Source organism: Bison bison, unplaced genomic scaffold, assembly GCF_000754665.1.
Source record: "Bison bison bison isolate TAMUID 2011002044 unplaced genomic scaffold, Bison_UMD1.0 scf7180017864239, whole genome shotgun sequence".
In the NCBI taxonomy this organism is placed as follows: domain Eukaryota; kingdom Metazoa; phylum Chordata; class Mammalia; order Artiodactyla; family Bovidae; genus Bison; species Bison bison.
In genome coordinates this window covers 4,390,990-4,398,336 of record NW_011494811.1, presented here as the reverse complement: position 1 = coordinate 4,398,336, position 7,347 = coordinate 4,390,990, and the positions used below count along the sequence as shown (strand labels likewise).

The 7,347-nt window shown below is 36.0% G+C and overlaps 1 protein-coding gene across 2 annotated transcripts in view; it reads left to right on the top strand.

Moving 5' to 3' along the window:
• Positions 1–7,347, top strand: part of MPP5 (membrane protein, palmitoylated 5 (MAGUK p55 subfamily member 5)) — a 51,139-nt gene that overhangs the window by 7,322 nt on the left and 36,470 nt on the right. The gene's annotated exons all lie outside the window — the stretch shown is intronic.

Sequence of the window (7,347 nt, the reverse complement as noted above, 5' to 3'; positions counted from 1 at the left end):
CCGACCCTCAGCGACCCCATAGACTGCAGCCTACCAGGCTCCTCCATCCACGGGATTTTCCAGGCAAGAGTACTGGAGTGGGGTGCCATTGCCTTCTATTCCTAAATTTCATTTTGTGAGGAAAACCAAAAAACTACTGCTATGATATATTAATGGGCTTCCCAGGTGGCACTAGTGGTAAAGAACCTGGGCCTGCCAGTGCAGGAGACATAAGAGATGCAGGTTCGATGCCTGGGTCCAGAAGACGCCCTGGAGGAGGGCATGGCAACCCACTCCAGTATTCTTGTCTGGGGAATCCCATGGACAGAGGAGCCTGGCAGTCTATAGTCCATAGGATTGCACAGAGTTGGACACGATTAAAGCAACTTAGCATGCATGCACAAATGTATATTTATAGATATAAAAGAATTCTGTGATCAAACTTTGAGAACAGGGTTTAAATAAGTTAAACAACTTCTTATTACAGTACTTCTTGTAGCCTTTAGAATACTAATAGGCATTGTGAATCTATAAGAGAGATTGATGTCAAACAGGTGTTTCCAAACTTGAGTATTTTATTGTTGAACTTACTGCTCTCTCTTCCTCTACACACAAAAGAGAGATCTCTGAACTAGTGTCAGTGGTGTACATAAACTTGTGTTCCGTTAAAACCAGGCTAACTCGAAGTATTTTTATTTCTTAATGATTTATAATTATAGATGCGAAAAGACAGAGACTTCACTTTGGAAGGAGAGGGTTTTCATTGTTGTTTTGCCATTTATTTAAGTGTTTATTGAATCCTTTACTTGATGCTATAGCAGATGCCTTTCTGTGTAATTTCTACAATAGCTCTAGTAACAGGGCTCTGTAATACCTATTTTGGAGAAAAAGAAATTGAACTTCAGTTAAATCATTTGTGTAAGACTCCATGCTAAGTAGTAGGGCCAAGTTTTAATTTGCCTAATCTGGATATGCAATTGTTATACTGCAAAGAGCAAAGGGTTTGAGTGGAAACTGACATCCGTCCCGTTCTTCACTCACTGGACCAGAGCTTTGGCTACCAAGAGTGCAACATCTTTTTCCTACTTACCCAAAGTTACCATCTATATAAATGTACCATATACTAGCTATCTGTATATAAAAGTACCTTATTTACTGTGTATATAAAAGTACCATATGTACTATATATTTGTATATATGTTTACCATATATACTAACTGCAGTCTAGAACATTTTCTGCTACATCATAACAACTGTTTTTTCTTTGCTATACCTTTACAAAGGAATCGTATCTCTTGACAGAAAACATTGTGTGTGTTTTTCTGTGATTTAAGAAATCATAGATATATTCAGTCATAATGAAGTGTGCAAAAAATGCCTAAATGGTAATAATGAAAGGCATTATAGTAAAAACAGATTACGTATTTTAAAAATGCATTTATATGAAGGAATTTTATGCTGTTTTTTCTTAAGAGTTTTGTTAGAGTAAAAATATTTCATTGCCTCTTATTGGCATCATCTCATACCACTTCATTATAGTTTATTAAAATACTCTCTAAATATTCTCTATGACTTGGAGAAAACTTAGATTGTGATATATCCAACCCAAGCCTAGTTTGAGTTTTCTGGGTTTCTATTTAAATTTCTTTGAGATTAATGTATTTGCCCATTTACTTTAATTGAATTAGGCATAAATGTCCATGTAGTAGACAAGACTTATGTAATCTCCATGAAGAAACAGAATTCACTTGTGAAATTTTATTTATTTTCTGGCCTAACCACAGAAAACTGAAGACCTATTGCTTGGTTTGTTTTTCTACAAGTGTAGTTAAAGGACAACTATATTTTCTTCGGACTTGCAACCCACTGTGGTTTTAAAAATTATCTTTGGGTAATCCTTGAACTTAAGGATGTTTTACATAATTTATTTTAAAGTAATTTGGAATTTAGTACCAGCTGTCTGTAAGTCATTTCTTGGATAAGGAGAATATTTCGTGTTTTGAGAAATGAGTGATTTAATTTTAATGCACTCAACACAGATGTGTTATTTGTAGGAGGCATGAAAAGTTACCATAAGTTATAAAGTTGTTTTTGTCAGTCAAATCTTCAGTTTTGGGATGTACTCAGTTTTAAGTTTTCACTTTAAAATGAAGTATACTAGCTTTGTACCAGACATTTTTTTCCTATTTGTAATTTGCTAACACATCAAACTACAACAGTACTCCCTAAAGTTGTATGAGTCTCTCTGCCAGTGTTTAGATTAATATGCACACTCCAGGAGACAGCTTCTCAGCTTTTTTCACAACCAGAAACAGCAACCTTGTTTTAAATGAGGCAAGGATGGGGCAACTGATTTATTTCTCTGAAAGGGAGCCTTCAGTTTCCAAATGATACATCGTCATTTATCTGTGAGTAGAGGAAATTCTCATTAAAGAATTGGAAGTGTGATTGGAAAGATTGGATACTTTGTCTGGGTGGTGATTTTTTTAAACTATAAATTTGGCAGTGTATAATATTAAACATGGAGGGATGGATTGATAGAAAATATTTGGAAAGGATGAACTGAATTTTCTTGTGTAAAAGCACTTAGAATCTTATTGAAAATTAGAAAATTGTGATGTGGGAAATTTAAATGGATAATTAATATTACTAGCATAAATTATAAGAATTTTGATACATTAAGGAGCCTTCCTTAAAATTGGCATGAGTTGTTAGAACTTCCTATAAATGAAATATCATTGTCTTGTTCTCTTTCATAAGTAAAGATACAAACTACCTTGTGAGAAAAATCCTGAGAAGAGAACAGAATGTAGGTTAGAGTAGAATGAGGGAGAACAGGGTCATCCTCAGATGTCTTTGTAGCTTTTGCTGTTTCATTGATTTTTGTAATCACAGATAACTGATTTGGGTCAGGACTCTGGACAAGTAAATACAGTAGACAGACTGTTTAAAGGGAGTAACTAGGAAACATTGCTGTCTATCATAGACATGACTCTGATTCTCACATTTGTGAAGAGACCTTCGGAAACACGCACACACCCACTCAACACACACCCATAGCAGGCTATAGGTTTTATGGCTGATAAGGAGATTCTTGAAATTTGTGATTAAGGGCTTTCTAGTTTTCACCAGATGCTGTTAGTGATAAGAAAAAATTTAAAAACACACACACACACACACACACTGAGGGGAATAAAACTAGGATAAATAAAATATTTTTATATTAATAATACTGTCTTTCAGTCTTTATTAGTACCTACATATTTTTGCCAGGTGTCTCTGCATATTCTATTAATGCTAAATCAATAGTATTCTTGTATTTGATGTTATAAAGTAAAATATTTCTTCACATTTCTCTCTGATGTTATTTGACTTTTGGTTGATCATGGGATATACTAGAATTGTGCTGGATTGTGATGAACTTTTTTTTTATTGGCTTTTAAAATAAAGTTTATTTAAAGTCAACAGAAAAAAACTCCAGTGCCAATAAACTTTGAGTTCATACTATTTCTGAGAAGTTAATTGCTATTAAATTTTTGCTCAACTTCTATAAATATTTCCAAACTTTATTAGCTGTTCCTTTGAGGGACTTTTTTTCTGAAAGTGAAATGGTTAAACCTATTGGTATTAAGCTTAATATTTAAAATGTGGGGACTGTTTGATGATTTTTTGATTTGTTCGTATTGCTAAGATTGGACATCTAGGTTGCTTCCATGTCCTTGCTATTGTAAATAGTGCTGCATTGAACACTGGGGTACATGTGTCTTTTTCAGTTCTAGTTTCCTCAGGCTATATGCCCAATAGTGGGATTGCTGGATTGTGTTGTAGTTTTATACCTAGTTTTTTAAGGAATTTCCATACTGTTCTCCATAGTGGTTGTATTAGTTTGCATTCCCACCAACGGTGTAAGGGGGTTCCCTTTTCTTCACACCCTCTCCAGCATTTATTGTTTGTAGACTTTTTGATGATGGCCGTTCTAACCATGTGAGATGATGATACCTTATTGTCGTTTTGATTTGCATTTCTCTAGTAATGTGTGATGTTGAGCATCTTTTGATGTGTTTATTAGCCATCTGTATGTCTTCTTTGGAGAAATGTCTGTTTAGGTCTTCTGCCCACTTTTTAATTGGGTTGTTCATTTTTCTGATACTGAGCTACGTGACCTGCTTGTATATTTTGGAGATGAATTCTTTGTCAGTTGTTTGATTTGCTATTAAAGAATATACATTTTTAATGGATCACTAACAGAAGTTTGTGAAATAATATCCAAGTCAAACCCAGTCATGTTATAGAGATTGAAATAGATTTTCCAGTGACATACATTGCAGCTAATAAGTAATCTAAGCCATAACCAGGACCCAGATATTCTGACCTCAAATTTAGTTCTTTTTCTTGCTCACCAAATTCATTACAGTTTTGTCCAGAGAAAAATCATGAAATTTTTGTACCTGACTGAGCAGTAATCATTTCAGTGGTGTTTCTCCATTGTCCTATATTTGGAGCTAAGATGTTTGCTCTGTCTTTTCTCTCAACTGTCTTTGCTTGTATACTTGTCTAGAATTTGTTTTTAATTTGTAACCCAATGTGTTAATGATTAATTACTGTTTAGGGTCTTTCTTGCATTTTAACCTAGTCCACTAAAAACCAAAGCTCAGTGATCTGAATTTTATTTCCTTAAATTTAAAAAGAAAAAGGAAAGACTACCCATCCCAACTTAAGCAAGGATTTCCTAAGTGGAAGTTCTAATTTCAATTCAGTGGATAGATGTACTGGAAACTGGTATAATTTCTTCATTTGTTGTTGTTTAGTAACTAAGTTGTATCTGGCTCTTTTCCAACCCTGTAGACTGTAGCCCACCAGGCTCCTCTGTCTGTGGGATTTCCCAGGCAAGAATACTGAAGTGGGTTTCATTTCCTTCTCCAGGAGATCTTCCCGACCCAGGGATGGACCTGTTGTCTCCTGTATTGGCAGGCAGATTCATTACCACTCAGCCACCAGGGAAGCCTCATAATTTCCTCATCCTCTATACTATTAAGTTCCTCACCTGAATAGTCAGTTTGACTATACAGTTTAGGAGAAAAGAAATCTTTAATAAAAGTTCTCAGGAAGAAGTCATGAAGTTGGTTGAACTATAGAAGTTTCTGAGGATAGGTTAAAAGAATTGGTGGAAGAATCTTAATGCTTGAATAGGTCCCTAGAATCTATTTTCATGTGAGGTAAATGATAGCAATAAGTGAAGATAACAAAACTAATCCAGAGGAGATGGCTATCTCCACTGCTTTTAAAAGATCTTCAGAAACAGAGATGAGGTTCCTTGAGTTAATTTTATTGTTTACCCTTCAGTTCAGTTTAGTCACTCATTCGTGTCCAACTCTTTGCAACCCCATGAATAGCAGCACGCCAGGCCTCCCTGTCCATCATCAACTCCCGGAGTTCACCCAGACTCATGTCCATCGAGTCAGTGGTGCCATCCAGCCATCTCGTCCTCTGTCGTCCCCTTCTCCTTCTGCCCCCAATCCCTCCCAGCATCAGGGTCTTTTCCAATGAGTCAACTCTTCACATTAGGTGGCCAAAGTACTGGAGTTTCAGCCTTAGCCTCATTCCTTCCAAAGAAATCCCAGGGCTGATCTCCTTCAGAATGGACTGGTTGGATCTCCTTGCAGTACAAGGGACTCTCTAGAGTCTTCTCCAACACCACAGTTCAAAAGCATCAATTCTTCGGCGCTTAGCCTTCTTCACAGTCCAACTTTCACATCCATACATGACCACTGGAAAAACCATAGCCTTCACTAGACGGACCTTTGTTGGCAAAGTAATGTCTCTGCTTTTGAATATGCTATCTAGGTTGGTCATAATTTTCCTTCCAAGGAGTAAGCATCTTTTAATTTCATGGCTGTAGTCACCATCTGCAGTGATTTTGGAACCCAAAAAAATGAAGTCTGACACTGTTTCCATTGTTTCCCCATCTATTTCCCACGAAGTGATGGGACCAGATGCTATGATCTTCGTTTTCTGAATGTTGAGCTTTAAGCCAGCTTTTTCACTCTCCACTTTCACTTTCATCAAGAGGCTTTTTACTTCCTCTTCACTTTCTGCCATAAGGGTGGTGTCATCTGCATAATTCTCCAGAGTCTTGGGAATCTGAGGGTAGAATTTTCAGATAGAGCAACTCTTAGTGATTGCTTTCTGTTACCTATTTTAGAGTCTTCATTCTGTTTCATTTTAGGTGGCAGGAGAGGGCCAGGAGGAAAGGGAGCATTCAGGGGATGGATTTGTGGACTTCTGTGTGTATATTTAGCTGATTAATTATCCCCAAACCAAATGTCAGTGGTTTTTCTTAGTTTTAGATAATATACCTTTTCTTTCAACATAAATGATCAAGATTTAGCTATTGTATGAAATGTAGAGCAGATGATGCAAGCTTAATGTTTATGGAACATCAAATAAGAGGAATGGATCAGACTGCAGGACAAGGAATTTGAACTAGATATAAAGCACTTGCTTGTAGGGAAGTTGTTGCAAACTAGATTTTTATCAGCAAAGCCAGATCTGTTATGTGCACATTTGTCTGCCCCTCTGTGCAGTATCCCCGTTTCTGTCTGACCTCTCTCCTGCCTTGTTGTGAGTACTGCTCTGCCTCAGTGCTCCCTTCTTTGCTCACTCCCTACTCTACAGTTGTGTCATTTTTTTTCTCAGTAGCCCTGTAATTCTCCATTTATGTCTCTACTTCTCTGCATAAAGAACCATGTGGTTCTTTTTCTTTGTGCTTATTGTGTGTGGGAATGAGGAAGGGAGCCTCTGATCTGTGTATGGGGATCTCTCTATAGTCTGTACTCTGTTGTTTATCTTCACCATTACTGTAGAAGTAGGTACATATTTGACAGGATGGATTTAGCTGCATCTGATTAGATTTTTCATATTTCCTCTGGAATTGCACAGAATTTCAAATAACTGAAGTGGTTTTTGTTTAAGTATCATATAATCTAATTACTGCATCAGACAATGGAACATTTCTTAAACTGTGTAGAAAATGTGCTGTTCTTGAGTAACATGAAGTGCTTCTAAAGATATACTGTATAAAAACAAAGATTTTTAAACCTACAACAAAATACCTTTCGAAATTAATAATTTTTTTATGAAACTAGAATGAATGTGTCAAAAATGAGAATCCCTGAGTAGATATTGCTAACAATTATTTTTCATTATGACATCGTACTTAATATCAAAGAAAAGACCCTTTATCAGAAGTCCGTTCAGAATTTTCTAATAAAATTCACTATAATCAATATTTTAAGACTAATGGTATAGATAGATATTTGTTGCTTGCTGTGTGACTTTAAAACTTTATTGGACAGAAGCAGCATAATT